Source organism: Lemur catta, chromosome 1 (genome assembly GCF_020740605.2).
Source record: "Lemur catta isolate mLemCat1 chromosome 1, mLemCat1.pri, whole genome shotgun sequence".
In the NCBI taxonomy this organism is placed as follows: Eukaryota; Metazoa; Chordata; class Mammalia; order Primates; family Lemuridae; genus Lemur; species Lemur catta.
The window spans coordinates 200,158,853-200,176,695 of NC_059128.1; the positions used below are offsets into that span (position 1 = coordinate 200,158,853).

The window sequence follows — 17,843 nt, forward strand, 5'->3', positions numbered from 1 at the left end:
TTTAGTTGCTTTAATGATTAGTTTGAGTTCTGGTAAGATGAATTTCAGCTATAAGATATTTTTTGTCTTCACCAGACTTATGAATGATGAGGATGTGAATTGTGAATTGGCTTAATGTATTACACATAAGTGAAGAATTGTATTCTCATTCCATCATATAATGAGTAAACTTTTTGTTAACATATAAACTATCTATCCTAGTAGCCTTCAACTTTGTGACTTATAACAAATCTTGCTTTGAAATTTTTTGACATTACTTTCTCTGCTTAATCTCCTTAAGCATCTACTTTTTAAAAATTACCATTTCCATCTTGCCTTCTCTCCTGCTCTCCTAGTACAATTTAGAAATAAAAGGAAAAAAATTAATTTTTTATAACAAGCACCATTTATTAGCTTGCTTATCTCTAGGGAAAGTTTGGGAAGTTTTTAGGAAAAGGCCACCATGCTTAAGCTGAGTGGCATGAATATTAGGATGAGTGGTTGAAACACTGAAAAATTTTTTATGCATTGAGTGTAATATGCTTTTATTATTCTATTTAATTACATTATTCTATTGTTTGCTTACTGGTCATCAGAAATAATTTTATTCACATATGAGCAAAACACAAACTCCAAAACCAAACACAAATAATTTTAGAAAAAATGTATCATTTTGAAACATTTGTAACATAATTCCCGTTTGATGTAAATAATTAAAAATTAATGAAAGAGACTGAATTATGTGTTCAGAGATAGCTAAACAGATAGATGGATAGACAGACAGAAGGACAGAAAGACACAGGAGAGAGATCCATTCCTTTAGGAGATGTCATTTTAAGGTTTACCTTTGTTCTGGAAATTAAACAACCAAATATTTTGGGACAGGTAGAGATGCTCATTAAATCATTAATTGAGCAATAATAAAAGCCTAGGCTAGTGTTTACTTTTAACTGTATAATTAGGATAAAATCTTATCCAGAAAAGGAAGAGTATACAACTCATGTCTGTGAAGTCAATGAGATGGCAATGCCACTGGGATAGAACTAAAATTTTTCTTTTCTAGCTTGAACTACAGAACATTAATTTTCATGTGGCTTTCACATAATTAAGTCAAATTTTACAGTAAAATTTTACTAATATTGGAAACATAGACTCAAATAAACTAATATTCTGCAATATATGTCAATGGATGATGTTAAAAATAGGATGGCTTTCTGGTTGTTTCTTCAGCACTAAAGGAATACTTAACACAATTTTATATATTTTAACTTATTCTAGACTACACTGAAATGTTAAAATCAATCATGGTATGATGAAATCAAAAGCCACTAAAATATCAAGAGAATCTGCTCTGAGGTTATTAGAAGGTCAGCATAAATACCATTCTGTCTCACAAATATTACATAAAAATTATATTAAAAATAAATACAATATCCTGCAAAATAATAATGTATTACACTATTATTAGCTGAGATCCTTGAAGTTGAAAGTGTATATATTTTTCAGTAAAGAATGCTTGTACAAATTAAATGTAAGTATAAATTATACATTTTTAAAAGAGACCTATTTTAAAGAGACAAAATAGAATCTTAATTATTAGAATAATGGCACCAATATTTGGAAGTTTTTAACAGGTCAGAATGACTTGTTTTGAAAATCTGGATTTATTTCTGATTAAAGCCCTTTTAAGAGTTTCTTGGAAAATATGCTTCAACATCTCTAACCAACCATGGTGAAGAAGCCCCATTTTTCCATGTGGCAGTTTCATCCTAAAATATCTAGTTTTCATCATTACTTTCCTGGTTTCCATTACCAGTCTTCAATCCATGGAATACAAAGATGCATCTGGTATATTTAGCATCCAAGCAGGTGTGTTCCCCCTGTACATACCTGAAATATTCAATATCAGTCAAGTGTTTTAAGTAGTCTTTTCTAATTAAGCAAGATTTTGTGAGAAGCTTCTTCCCTGTAGAAAGAATCTCTTTATAAACAGCCACCTTTGCAGTAGTTAGTCCTTGTAATGTTGCAACACTTTTTATTTTTATGCCTTTCATAATTCCCAATTGCTATTCATTTAGATTCAAGTCTTCAGCACTTAATATGAGGTTACATCAGGGAGTCCAGAAGATAGTAGAGGCATATTTTTCTCCAGACTTACTTTAGAATTATGACATTGAACGACAATCTTTCACAATATCCTAACATCCTAAAATATTTATTAGTAACCAGAACTTAATTGATTTGACCTGGTAATAAAAGATGTGTATTTATATAATTTATCAAAAATCCCCCACCTTTTTCCAAAATTACTCCTTTTTATTAAAAGCAACAATGAAATATTTATTAGTTTAATAATACCATTTCTTCATGTGATCAATTTGGTATTAATCAATTAATCATTTTTTATTTGATATAGAAACCAAAATAAGATGTGTCATTCTAACATGGTTTTTACCAGAGATGAAATTTTAGTGACATGGTTAAATTGGAATCCTCTATAGCATTCAGGTTTGACAGTCTTGGCCTTTTATTTCCCATTATTATTATTCATAGCAATTTTTTACTTCCCTCCTCTATTAATTTCATTTTCTGAAGTGATTAGCAAGCCCATCCAATATATATAATAAATTTATTTTCTTCATGTGCCAACTAGTTTCATTGTTTGGTACATTAAATCATTCATTTGCTACTCATTTGTATCATGAGGGATACAAAGATTAAGTTTCTATCCTTGCTGTAAAGTTAATCACCAGGGACAGAAATGAATTTGATTCACATTTTTATCCTCAACCTTCTTTCCTCATTCTCCTACTTCTCCTTTTACTCTTCTTTTTTCTTTGACTGCCTGACCCTGTCAACCTGTTTGCACTTAAACACACTGAAAATGAACCTTCAGTTCTATATTAATATCTAATACCTGTTCAGTATGAATGCTGAAGTATTAAACCACAGTAATTACTACTAACCATTTGCAACCAACAAATCACTTATCAATAGCAAACTAAAGGTTTGTGGTAGTTGGTTGTTTTAAAGACAACTCTCCTATGGTATACTTTGGTGTGCTCAGTATGCAGGAGGAATTCAGTAAGTGGTTGCTGAAAGAATATGTCAGCCTCTTCAAATTTCAGAAATATCACATCTACTTCTTCCTCCTTGTCTGTTCTGTTATCAAAGGAAATTAAATTGGCATCTCACTGTTTCCTTATCACAAAGCTGCTTTAGTTATTTCCAGGAACTCTGTTCTGAATGGTTGAAAATTGATTGTTTGACAATTAACTCAGCCATCATCTTTCCTGAGTCCAGGGTGAAGTGAGTGGTATTAACTGCCCATTGTACTTCTATGATTGGGTTCTAAAAAATTCCCTTTCTAATATTTGGTAACTTCTCAATTTTTATATGAATTATGAAAAATAATGTCTGGTGACTTTGAAATGACATATCCAGGCCTCATATTTCATATCAACAAAGCCTCCCTATTTGAATTTACATATGTATTTTAAATATTTGGGAGGAATTTTCTTTTGCGTAGAAGCTTGGCTTACAGTACTCTGCCTTTGGTAGTTTCTAGTTGGTCAGACTGAACATATTCAATTAACTGCCTGTTTCACAATATTAGAGGCCCTGTTGCTGTTTGTGAGATCAAAGGAAAATATAAGAAAGACCTAGTTGAAGATTATGGAGTTTTTTTCTATTTTAACCACACTTTTTTCTAATTTAGGTGATGATTTTTACTTGCTAGAAGGAAATTTTAATACTCATTATAGAAATAAGTAAAAACCAATCCATTTCCACTTCTTAGAAATATATACTATAATTTTTAAAAAATTTTCTGTACAAAAAGCACATTATGAAATTCTAAACTTTTATGCTATATTTTCATATCTACATATACTTAGTTTTATAATACTGTACAGGTTCACAGAAATCATCTAGTCTAAATCTTTCTTTTTAGTGAAATGTTTAAGGCACAAGAACAATTTATATAATATTGTAAACACCTTCATGCTCAACATTCAGGCTGAGAAATAGACACTGCAGATTTAGTTGAAGCTCCCTGTGATACTTTCCCAATTCCATAGCCCCCATTCTTCCAGCAGTACCCTCTACCCTGAATACTATGTTTATCATGATCATGCATATTGATATACTTTTGCTACATATCTATGTGCTCAAATGTAATAGATGTAATTGTTTTGCATATTTTTTAACTTTGTCTATAAATGACATCCTATAGGCATCTTTTTGCAACTTACTTCTTGTTGTTCTTGTTGCTGCTCCACATTGTATTTTTAAGATTCATCCATACTAACTCAAGTAGCTATAATGCATTCATTTTTCTTGTTCTGCTTCTAATATTGCAGTATATGAATATTCTACAAATTTCTTGTCCACTTATTTATGTAAAGGTTTTACATTATTTCCTTTTTTTCTCTTTCAAGTACTTCTTCACCAGATATTTCTAAATGTGGAAAGACTGGATTTTAGGACACGAGAATTTTCAAACAACTGCTAAACTGCTCTCTAAAGGTGTACTATTATATACTTTCCATGATTTCTCCACATTGCCATAAATATTTGGTTTTGCTGGACTTGTAAATGTTTGCCAATTTCATGTCTGTAAAACAAAATCTCATCATTTTAACTTGTATTTCTCTAATAACTAGGGAGATCGTGTACCTTTTTTAGATGTTTATTGGACATTGAAAATCCTCCTCTGTCAATCAGTTGTTCATCTCCTTAGACTATTTTTCTTGCCATATTTTTTATCTTTTAAAATAGATGTATAAAAAATCTTTACATAATTTGGATACTAATCCTTTTTTGGTTATAAGCTTTGCAAATATTTTCTCTCATTGTATGGCGTGACTTTTTTGATTTACATAATTTTTTATTTTAGTATATCAAATTTAACATTTTTTCTTTACAGACTTTGGTTTTTATATCTTGTTTAATAAATCTTTTCATCTACCCCAAATCATAAAGCTAATTCCTTCTAAAGGTTTTAAGTTTTGCTCTGCATCTTTAGGCTTTTAACCTGTCTTAAATACATACTTAGCTGTGAAGTGAACTTGGGATTTAGCATTATCATTTTTTCATATGTTTAATCTAATGTCTGGACAATTCATCTTTCCTCACTGTTCTCTAATGCCATCTGTTATTTATCAAGTGTCCATAGATGCACGGATACTTTTCTAGGTTTTCTATTCTGTACCATTGCATTAATTTCTATTCCTGAACCAAAGCTACATGGCCTTAATTACGGTCATTTTATAATATAGTAAGCCTGAATAATTTATATGGAAACTCCCAGAACCTTGTTCTTCAGATTGTATTGAAAATTTTTTACCCTTGCTCTTCCAAACACATTTCAGAATTAACTTTTCAGGTTCCATGAAAAACCATACTGGAATTTTAATAATAATTACATTCCTTTTTATTTATTTATTTTTTGAGACAAGGTCTTGCTCTGTTGCCCTAGCTAGAGTGCTATAATGTCATCCTAGCTCACTGCAACCTCAAGACTCCTGGGCTCAAGCAATCTTGCCTCAGGCTCCTGAGCAGAGTAGCTGGGACTACAGGCACGCACCACTGTGCCCGACTAATTTTTCTATTTTTTGTAGAGACAGGTCTTGCTCTTGCTCAGGCTGGTCTCGAACTCCTGAGCTCAAGCGATCCTCCTGCCTCAGCCTCCCAGAGTTGCTAGGATTAGAGGGGTGAGCCACTGCACCCAGCCTAATTACATTCGTTTTATAGATTAATTTATAATATTGATTCTCCTATCCAGAAACATGTATATTTCTTGATTTATGTGGGTTAACCTCTTAATTTTAATTGATAAATTAACCATGGGCCACAAAAGTGACTGTTCAAAGTCACATAGCCAGTCAGTAGCAAACCAGTGGGTGAATGAAAGTCTTTGACTCCTTAGCAGCCTGTACACCAAAAAGGCATAATTATTTAAGAAAGAAGATCTTGGAGTCCTCGCATCTACAGAACTCATCAGCATGAAAGTGAATCCAACTTTTCTAGTTTACTAGGCCCTTGATAACCAAAGTGTGCTCAGATGGCTTAGCAAAACAGTCTTGAAATTCATTGTGTTGACTCTTTTTCTCTGAAGCCTGTCAAAAATGTTAGTGGTAATCTTGAGGTCATTGAATTTCAAAGGATTCAGGTAAGCAACATAGAGGCCTATATAATGACCCTTAGGTCTTGCTCTTTGACCATAGGCTCTCAGGAGCCATCACCTGCTTTACTGAATGAACATCAAAAGTGGAAAATAAGAAGAGATTGTATAAAAAATATATCCATAATCATGTTTCTTTAAAGGAAACAAAATGTTAAGTGTTTTTCTGAAAGCAGCACATCTCGGGAAGACTGAGGCTTCTTTTGTATCTATAGTTATTCAGAAAACAAATGCAATTGCTTTGAAATCACTGAGTTGCCTCAAATTGGCATTTTAGCTACTAAATGCCATTGGGGAAAATTTTGTAGAAAAAATAGAATACTGAAGAGACAGAAGCACAGAAGATTCAGTCTTTAAGCATAAAACAAAAACGGAAGATCAGACGTTTTATTCAAGTATTCATATACTATTCACATCAATCGTGGTTCAGCCTTCTTGTTGTTTAACTACTACAGCAGCCGTTTCTACAGGGGGAGAGAAAAATGGTGAGAAGAGGGGATGGAAAAAAAAAGTGAGTTCCCTGCAATATCGCCTCGAGCCACTAGGGGTATCTTTGTACCATTTTTCATCCTGCACCGATTTGGAGTAGAAACCTATATTAGGGTAAAACCAGGGTCCTCGGCATTTTTTGCGAGCAGTGCACCCAGAATCCAAAAAGATTTTTTAAAAAGAAAGACAGAAAGAAACCACAGTTCTTTCGATCCCCCGAACAGGGCTACGAAATCTTTCTACTGGACATCAGCATCGGGAATTCATTTTTGAGGTCAATTTCCAATCGAGATAAATCTATTGGATTAGTAGGATTATCTGATTTCAGCTGAAAGAAGTAACGTTGTTTGATCATTTGTATTTCTTGCCTGATGGTCGGATTTACGTGGAGGTGGCTTTGGGTCCCCAGGATTCTAGATCGTGGTTGCATCTGGCAAGAAAAAAGGATCAATCGACACGTTTTGGAAGTGTCCGTGGGTGAATAAAAAGGAGGGGGGGTGGTGGCAAAACTGGGGTTGCGGATGCTTAAAGGAAAAAAAAAAGGGAAGCGTCTTGAATCCTGAAGCAAGAATTACCGGGTGCTCGAGATTTCAAAAAAGCGTCTAGAAACTGGTAAATACTTTGACCATTTCAGCTTGAATTTGACAGCGGAAGTGTTGTGGAAACCGTCTCCTTGAATTATCGGAAGGGGATTGGGGGAAGATGAGGGGGCTTCCTCGGTGGATGTATCTCACTGAGGGTAAGTTTGTGGCTCTTATCGGGAGGGGTGCCGGGGTTTGTGTGCCGCTGCGCGGAGGGTGGTGCGGCCGCGGCGGTGGGAAAGCAGCGGGGAGAAGCGGGGCTGCGAACCACCTCGCGCAGCTCCGAGGGGATCGCTAGGGAGCTGCCTAGATCGAGCTTAAAGCCCTTGTTTTGTGGCGTCGGTGGGGAAGCCAAGCGGCTCTCCAAGCCCTGAACTTTGCAATGAAAATCTCTCAGCTGGGAGATCCCCCCCATCAGTGCTTTCTCCCAGCGATACTTTAAGGAGAGGAGGCAGAGGCGTCTGGTAAACCTGCATGGAGCGGGGAAAAAGCCAAGTAGAAATCGCTGCCGCTTTGGCCGCCGTTCTGTTGCTGCCTTGGCTTCCAGGGGAATTTATTTTGCAGGGGGAATTGGCCATTTTCATATTGTCTCGTTCTCCTTTCCTCTCTTTCTTCCTACCTTTTCCCGCCTCCCACTTCTCTCAGCTGGACACTAAAGGGTTACAGGGTCACTGCATCGGATAGAGACGGTAGAAGTGAGTGACTGGCCACACATGTTGTCTTGTAATTCCCTTGCACTGACTTTGTATGATACAGTCCGAGGGAACTTTCTGCGAGTTGAATGAGCCCAGGACGGCGGTGCAGCCTTTTTGCCGAGGGCCCAGGCTGGCGAGCGCGCCGGCAGCGGGCTGCATTTCCGATGCTTCCCTGCCCTGCCTGCCCGGCCCCTCACCGGCGTTTCTTTCCTGCTGAGCGGTGCTCGGGAGTTCCCAGACATTTTCTTGCAGCTGAATTCGGGGAATTTTTGTTGTTGTTGTTCTTTCTAAAATTTATTAAAAATTGTGTAGCTCTCAGGAAAAACTCATTTTTATTGGCAGAAGGAAATCAATTTCAGCAGCTATAATTAATCACTCGAGTGAGTATTAACTGACTTAGGAAACTAAAAGTTGCTTTGGAATCCAGATAAGCATATCATTCTGAACTAATTTTGGAGTCCACAAAGCTTCAGAACAATTACATATACAGGACTGATTTATTTAAGGGATGAATATAGATGTGTTAAACAGGTTAATGAAATCTCCCCTTGATATTCTCTGACACTTCAGCATCATAATTTTAGTTGGCTTTTTGCTATTTCAGGCCAATTCATTAAATTTTAAGCCTTCAGACAGTCAAGTGCACTGAGATAAAATGGAGATAGATAATTGTTAAAAGATAAAATACTGTATCTTGTACATCTCATATTTTTGAAGAGAAGCATTACGTATTTTCTCAGGGATTTCTGTTTACAGATTATGAAATGTGTGCTGATACCTTTATGGTTTTAGCATTGAAGTCTCTTCATTATGTGTGAACTTGTCAAAAGGCAACTCTTCAATGTCATTTGAAGCACATTTATCCTCCAATACTTATTTCAGGAATTCCAGATGCATTAGACATTCTATTATTAAAAAATGAGTCTCACCAAACTTTCTTCCTGTATTTGTGTGTGTACGTGTGTTTCTTAAATCTAATTTTGTAGATGAAATAGGAAAATATAAAACTTTTGTCTCTCAGGAATTCTAAAGTGGAAAAATTAGATATTTCCTCTTTCTATAGACGTTGAGCAAGCTTATTTAAAGATTATAGAAATAGCATGAAATAGTTTCTACAAGCACAATTGTTAGTTTTAAAGATATATCTGAGAGACTAGTTTTGCCTCTTTTTATGTTGCTGTAAGTCACATGGCTCATGTGCACACTGGAACTAGAAGAATGGATGTTCTGTGTATTGGTACATTCTGGCCACTTAGCCTAGCCACATAGCCCAATGATATTAACATCATTTTACAAAGTTTAAATTGGTTAAAAAAAGACCTCTGGCAAATAACATAGTATTAATAAATGATAATAGCAAATAAATAATGAAAGCAAATGGTAAGTGGGCTGAAATTTCTCTTTTTAAACTAATAAAGAATATGACTGCTAATATAAATGTAGATGGAAAATTTGAAACATAAAAGAGAAGCTCTTTTTAAAAGTTAATTTGCATATTTTGAAACCATGAAATCAGCAGTCATTCCATGTGCCATGATGCTAACGTGGAAGACTTAGCTGAGCATACCTTTGTAGTGGCTGGACAGTATTTTTCTGTCAAAAATAATCAATTCTTTCTACGATTTTATCACATTCTCTTTTGTCAGTGAAAATGAAAAGGGGGGAGCTTTGACCTATTCTGTGGTATCATCTACTTGGAAGAATTGTGTTCTTTGTTTCTACAAGCAGTTCCTACACAAAACTTCAGTAAACTTTGTAGGGTAGGAAATCCACTTTGGAAGACCAACAAAATGGAAACAAATATGTACAAAGCTATGCACTATAAATTTTTTAAAAGCTATAGCCAGTAAATGAAGAGCAAGGTACCCAGTTAGATAAGTGCTCCCTCCATTAGAGTGGATTACTCTAAGAACTATTGAAAACCCTATAGAGTTTACTTAGAACATTAATTACATTTAGCTCTATCTTATCCAGATACGTGCTTTGGGTTATAATTATTAAAAAGAATATGGTGGCCTTGATCCGCTGTGATAATTTTGTGTCAGAGTGACACAAAATGTGGTAGTTTGGGATAAGGGGATGGAAGCTCTGAATTAGTCCTAAAAATTGCAAGCACAGTTCCTAATATAAGTGACAAGAAAAAGCATTGGATTCCCCAAAGCTTATCACTATTGAAGAACTGATGTTGCACTCACTGGAGCTTTGGTTGACAGCTGCACCTGTCCCTCGAAAACCTTCCATGTGTTTTAACTGGCCTAACATCCAGGAAAAGCTAACACATTTGCTACAGCTCTTAGTTCTGTGATTTTTTTAGACGATTGACTACATTAAATGTTATTTTGCGTTAACTGAATTTTTTTAAAGGAAATTACCACACATTCTTAATTAAAAGCAAAATGAAAAGGGCAATTCTTTCTTAATGATTTGATGAAATTTAACACATGGCACTCCAAAGTGTAAATCTTCCATTTCTTTTGATTTATTGGGAAATAAAAAAAAACAGGAACCCAACTTTCATTTAATTTAAAATTTAAATTTTTAATATCTCAAATTTGCAAAGTTCAGAACAATAAAAAATTAAATTAGTGAACACTGATGAATCTAGGGTATTCTTTTTATTACTTTTCAAAGGATAATTTAAAACATCTTGAGATAGCTAACTTCTTAATCTTGTGGGATAGCAATATTTTCAACTGTTTTTAAGCATGATTCCTTAAGAGTAACAAGTTTGGTTGCTTTTGTTGTGTTATTAATGATACCATGTTGATAATGTCAAATATTGCTATGCTTCTGTAAGAAGATGTGAATTCTTTATGCCTTCAAGTGTTTCCCCCCCAACAAAAGTAAACAACAAACCTCCAACAAACAAACAAACAAAACCACTGTACACCCATTTATTAATAGTAGCAAACCAGCAAACCTGTGTGAAAGAGAAAGAGTGCCATCTCTAAGCTTAACTGAGGTCGGAAAAAAACTAGTAAATAATTCCAGGCATTTGAAATTATTAGACATTAAACTTTTGGGGGATTTTTATACGAATTCTTTTTATAAAAATCAATATAATCTCTTCTGTGCCTGTTTCCGTTGCATGTAAGAGAAATCCTAGTCAATGGCAAAACGCTTTACTGCTGCCATTACCGCAGACTTTATAGATCAGAGATGTGTCAGCATGTTAGCTTTAGCAGTAATGCCTCTTTTGTGTGAAACCTTATGGGCCTTGCAGGCACTCTCTCATCCTGACACTCATAAAACGTTCAAGTCCCCATATTTATTATTTAATTTTCTTCCTATATATAGCAACGGAACACTTCAATATATGAATGTGTGGCAAGAAAAAATGACAGGCAAGCGTGAATGGGATTAATGAGTTTTAATAATACACATATTAGGGACTGCTAAAGGAAGTTTAATTAAGAAAAACAAGTTGAGCATGAAATTCATTTTGGAACAAATGCAAGTTAAGTTACTGCTACAGATGTAAAGTCAAAAACCATAGTGATACATCACAGGAAATAAAGTTCCAGCCTGAGACTACAACAACTTAATGCAGTTGACATTTTAGGACTTGTCTTTAAGTTAATAAGCTTAGATTTGACTTATGGAATAAAAGAATATATAGTTTTTTACATTGTTTTCACTTTTTGCTGGTTTCCATATCAATTTCAGTTTAGTATTTTAACTATTAATATATATCCAGCCATACTTTTTGTACACAGTACTACTCCCCTTATAACACACCTCACGGTAACTTTCCTTTTCTTTGTCATTAGTCTACTTTTCTAACACTGCATATACCTACAATTAGAGGTACCACTGAAGCCCATGCCATCCGTTTGGAGGTGCAGTGTGTGGTGCTTTGTTAAGAAAGCTGAGTATTTTTCAATTTCCTGTACCTATGATTCTGTTTAATTTTTGGTATAATTTAGGAAATAAGTAGATTTATTTGTTTGCTTGCTTATTCATTTATTTACTTGGTGGGGGCAGGGAGCAAAAGTTGGGGAGGAGATACGATATTGCACAGATATTTTCTTAGAATGTAATTTTCTTACATTTTGCCTGTATCTAAATAACACAGAAACTTTGTATGGAAAGTTAAATAGTAAATAGTAAAAAAGTCAGGCAATGATTTATATACATTCCTCAACAACTGCCTTGTTGGAAACATACAGTTGATATACTGATTCATTTTTTATACAGAAGTGTAACAGTAGTGATTCTTTTTTCTTCCTTGAGACACCCAATGAATGTTGGATATTCAGGGGAAAAAAATGAGATTAATTATAATATTTTAAAGTGAGTTGAAAATTTTTGTTGCTTTTTAAAAAAATAGTCATGGTGAATACTTTCATATTGTCATATGGAATACTCATTATACTTGGAAAATCAACAAGGTCAAACATGAAACTGAAGAATATTGATTTGATAAAAATCAAGTTGAGATTTTGACTTGTATAAATTTTCCCTATAGGACAACCATCCCTCCTATGACAGAACTGACCAGGTAAACAGTGATTACTACATATGACATTGACCAATAGTTGTCACAATATTCACACCTTGAAAATAATACTTGAGCCATTTAATAGTTAACCATAGTGCTAAAAGGAATAAAAGTTCCCTTCAGCAACCATTATGTTTCAAGTCAGTGCATCTGTCATTTTTAATTTAAATCTGTATTACTTAGCTGTCCAAAACTTTACACACAAGTGACAGTGTTATCTATCCTTTTTCTTATGGGTAAAAAAAGTCACCAGTTTCATTACCTCTTAGCCATGGCAAGTGTTTTAATACATATGTTAAGATGAGATTGATACCAAAAGTTTTTATTATTTAGAGTTATGGTCTGTAATAACAGTATTTGAGGAAGAAAACATTTTACATTTTAAAAGAATAATATAGTAGTAGTCTGTATAACCTCCAAGATGGTAGAGGATTTTTGTCTGGTTTATTCAAAGCTGGGTGTGTTTCTCTCCAGCACCTAGAAGAGTGTCTAACACATTATTGGGGATCAATAAATATTTGTTGAAGGAATGAAGAGACGTGGGTTTTAGCCTAGAATGTTAGCAACTACATTTGTAACTTCTTTAGTTAACTTATACTTGGTCTCTTCATTTTTACTTTTTTTAAAACATACTATCAGTAGTTATATGAACTGACAAATATTTTGAAGTAATGTACAACATTCTGAAGGCAGAAAGGATCATATTTTAAAAGATTGAGTTTAATCAAAGATAAATAATAATTGAAACTTTTTAGTGATTTCTGCATATAGTTTATTTACTTTATTTTGATAAATTATTTAATCAAGACTTAAAAATATAATAGGATTATTTTTGTTGTTGTAATTTACTGGAAGGTATATTATAATTATTTTCTGCTGTGAAGAAAACGTGATATCCCAAGGAACTCTGGGATTATTTAAAGTCATTTCAAATGGGTAGAACATGGACAATAAGGCAATAGATTTAAAATATGACAATGGTCATTATGTTTTTTTCTCATTTAACACTTTATAATCCCAAGCTCCCTATTATTTAATTTGAATTTAAATGACGAATTTATTTAGCAACTTATACTCCATGTATATATTAAATTCTTCTTAAATTCTATTCTTTAATATTATTACACAAATGGCCCATGAACAGGGCATTGTTTTGAATTTTGTTATTAGTACTAATGGAACTGTAATATGAGAGAAAATAAAAGATGTGGTTATCTAAAAAAGATTGCTAGAGTAATATTCTTTCCCCTTTGGACTAAGGGTTGACTCTAAGCCAAGTCAGGAGTGACAGGAAGCCATTATTGCTGTTTGGTGCCTTATGTGAAAAAAGTTGGTGGTATTAGTCCAGTTCATAGTAGACAGTTACTCCTTAAACAATAGTCACTATAGTATTTGTCAATTCCAGCAGAAGCCTGGGACTGAATGGGCACAAAGGTTTAACTACTGTCTCTCTGCTAATCATCCTCCAAGGGGTCAAGATTGACACACCCTGGCAGAGGGCCATACTCAGAAACTTAGCACTGTCTTTGCCAAAGTTGTAGCTATTCTCTGGCAACAAGGGATTTTTTAAAGAGGAATTTAATTAAGCAGGGCACCAAGAATGGCAATTCTCCACTCTTCCCAGGCGGCAGCAACTCACTAGAAACAAAAATAAGCTTAAAGAGTGAATTGAGAATGTAGCATTCTTCTTAGGTTGTGCTAGCTTCTCTATAAAGATACTGGCAGGTATAATTAAGTTGCTTCTGGAAGCAATGACTTGTGACCCCAATGGTGGCCCCTTTCAGACAAAAGCATCAATTTAATATCAGGGGAAGTAATCAGCTCTACCTGGCTGTCTCTCCTGAGCTCTTGAGTGATTATTCATTTTCTTCTGGGGGATCACAGGGTCACCAATTGGTTTTTAAAACATAACCTGCAGTATTTTACATATACATTAAAATTGTTGCCCATGACTTTTTAAAAACATTTTGTCTCATTGATTCTCTCCCACTCACCCTCTTCACCTTCCTGTTCATTTGGAGTGAGGCTTCCTAAGTAGACTCCAATATTTAGAGGTTGTACCTGAGAGTAAGCTCAGAGTAAATAGAAGGTAAAACTTATTTTATTTAGTTCATGTTAAATGGCTTTTTTCAACCCCCTTCCTCTTCCAAAAAAAGCAGAGAAGAAACTCTCCGATATTTAGCTATTAGTCGTAATGATGGTTACAGCAGAAATATTTAGTTATATAATGCAGAAGGAAATGCTGTCAATTTAATCTCTTTTCCTTTTGTGTTGTCAGAAAAGCTGTTATGGCATCTTAAAATCCCATTTTTTTGCCAAACAATAATGGAATTAGCTGCCAGTCTATATGGTTATCTATGAACATTCCTGCGTGATGAGGAATTTCTATTGTACTTTATTTTCACCTCTTCTCTGTTTCACTCCCTCTTGCTGCAAGTCTAATTAAGCTAATGCCTTCACAGAGGTCAGGCATCATAGATGGATAAATAAAATCTGAGTGTTGTGTTAATTGATGAAAAATAGTATAATGAATTAATGGGTCATTCATTCAAGAAGTATTTTCTAAGGACCTATGATGTAATGCATTATTCTGGGGATGGTTATAAAAAACCAACAATTTAAAACATATAGCCTATATTCTTAAAGAGAAAGGCTAATCTGATCTTGTCGTTTTTGTGATTGTAATTATTCTCATCATACTTGTGACAAGATCTCACACATCTATAATGGCCTACACATTCTTGAGTTGTCAGGTCCTTTCTCCCTTCCAGCCAGATGTCCCCCTCTTTTCTCAAGTCACACTGACCCTTTGGAAAGCCCTGGGCTTCACAGCATTTGGGTTTCTGTTGCCTCTGAAACATTCTGTCCCATGGTCTTCAACTGGCAACTCCTACTCATCCTTCAGAACCCAGTTTACAGATCACTTCTTCAGGAAGGTCCTCCTTTCCACTCCAGACTTTTAAATTTCCCCTCAGAACACCCTGTAGTATCCTTTTTGGTATAACATTTATGACTAAATAGTTATCTATGTAATTAACTTATATAAAGTTTGTCTTCCCCATTGAATTGTAGTGTCCATGAGAATCAGCACAATTCCTGCCTCTCCAATGCCTGGTACAGATGTTTGCCAAATATGAAAAGGAAGATGGAAGCTGAGATTAAAAATTACCATGATAAAAAGTACTATGTGTTCAGTTACAAGAAAGGTAATAAGTGTTTTGAGAGATGAGGGAAGGGAATGTTTTTATGGCTGGATTGATTAGAAAAGGAAGTACCTATTGACCTTATAGCCAGGCCTTGAGGGGTGCTGGCTGGCGTTTCTCCGGAAAAAACTAATGGGGACAGTATTCTCCAGGAAAGAAGATCTTGATGAACGAGTTGGGCCTAATTCACTGAGCACTGCTCCCAGTGCTCTGTCTTGCCTTCCATTAATATTATTTATTCACAAAGATAGTTTGCTAGCAGGTATAACCTCTGCACTGTACTCATGTTTTATTCCTTGTTACTATTTGCAATATTTTGTTGGTAAAATTTTTTCTCCTATTACTGTCAAGTTTTAGTTTGCCTTTTCTTTTTAACATTCTACTTTCTGTGTTATTTTCTTACATCACTGGAGAGGTACATTTAGAGTGGAAGTAGCCCCAGGGGAAAGGGAACAAATAGAACCACTTACATTTTCTGCAGGAAAAGGGAGAGTAGGATGTAACTCTGAGAATCTCTTGAAATCTTCCCACCCTTTCTCCCAGAAGGAGGCTCTGGGCAAAATTGAGAAGGAGGCAGGTTTTATCTTTAGTGTTAATTCTTCTGCCTCAGCTCCCTCTATTTGTTGGAGTTTGCTGCATCCATAAACTGTGCTCTTGTTTTATTGAAGAATGTTTCAGTGGCTTTGTGTTTCTGACTTCAATTTAATTATCTGTTACAAGGAGATGATAATGATCATACCTCGGTGGTATTTAGAGACAATTAAGTGAGATGATGCAGTTACCTAGATGTTTAGCCCCAGTACATACTCATTTGGTGCTTAACATTAATCCAGTTATTACTTAACGGTGCCCATGGCAGAAGGTACTTGTCACTACATTATTCTTAATAGCTACATGTTTATATGGCCATGACATGGGCCCTGGCATCCCTTCTACATAATCAAGGTCTTCGATTTTGATATTCCTATCTCAGAATAGACCATTTTTAGCCTTGGTTCTAATTCATTATTTTTTTCCTCTTGTACTTTTTTGGCACTGCTTGCCTCCATACTCAGATTTAGTTCATCTGTTCAACACTGTAATGACCATTTCTTGTAAACTTTGCTCCTTGCAATTCAACCATTCTTGCCTTTCTTATCCCCAGTCCTGACTTCAGTTATTTACTCTCTGTCCCAGGCTATCAAATGTTGCAGGAAAAAGTTTCAATACCACACTATTTGAAGCTGCTGCAAATTAGGCCTATTAACTACCCCCCAGCAAGCTGATCAGAAGCCTTTTTATTTTCCTTCTGTTGTTATCTTGTGTGTTTCACTCTCCTCAAATCCTCAAATTGAGCATGACTTACTGAATTGGTCTCATTGAGGAGAAAAGCAAAATGTTCTGTATCATAAAGGTTCAGGGCATGTTCTTTGGAAATAGATCGTCCTGGGTTTATTTCTTAGATATGCCTTTTCCAGTCTTTGTGGCCTTGGGAGTTATCTAACACCTTAAGCCTCGTTTTTCTTATTGTAAATAAGAGTACTTGGCTTATAAGTCTATTGTGAAGACTAAGTGACATGAAGCATATAAAGTGTTTTGAACAGCACTTGGAAAGTAGGTGGTGATCTATAATATTTGCTGTTTTCATTGTCATTTTCATATAATTTTGTGGATGTATCCAGCTGATATTTCAAACTGAACATGGAATTAAAGTTTTTTGTGGATTTTCTTTTCACCATTCTATTCACTAAGTTAATGGTTCCTACACCTTTGTGATCATGTAATCTGTACTTTTGATGACCAAACCTTAAAACATATAAAATATATACATATATTCCTACATAAATATCTCTGTCACCAGATTGCAAAACATACACAAAATTAGACATTAAGAAGATAAGAAAGATAAAAATGATATTTTTAAATGCCTTATAAATCCTCATGCCTTCATTCCATCATTCATTAATATCTCAAAACCTAGAGATTCAGAGATAAGAGGCGCTGTTCAGAGCTAATGAAATGGATGCAAATTCACACTTGAGTCTTCTTGAGGTTTTGAAATATTTTTGTCTGACTTATTATTGTACTTGATTAGATAGCCATTGTTTTTAATCTTGTAATAATACAGCTGAAGAGGAGCTCGTATTAAAAGTAGGAGAAGTTTCACTTCAGTCCTTTTATTGTCTTTACTTATGATTGTATTTCTAGTATTTCCTTTTATCCACATACATC

The 17,843-nt window shown here is 34.7% G+C and overlaps 1 protein-coding gene across 3 annotated transcripts in view; it reads left to right on the forward strand.

The window, feature by feature from the left end:
- The window catches only part of NLGN1 (neuroligin 1), an 819,119-nt gene that overhangs the window by 147,711 nt on the left and 653,565 nt on the right, over positions 1–17,843 (forward strand). The window contains exon 1 of one of the 3 annotated variants that reach the window (XM_045539688.1): positions 7,038–7,391. The exons of 1 other annotated variant lie outside the window; for it this stretch is intronic. The gene's annotated coding sequence lies outside the window, so the exon portion shown is untranslated. Of the gene's footprint in view, positions 1–7,037; positions 7,392–17,843 lie in introns of those variants that run through there. One more of the 3 variants, XM_045539682.1, reaches the window with a different exon arrangement.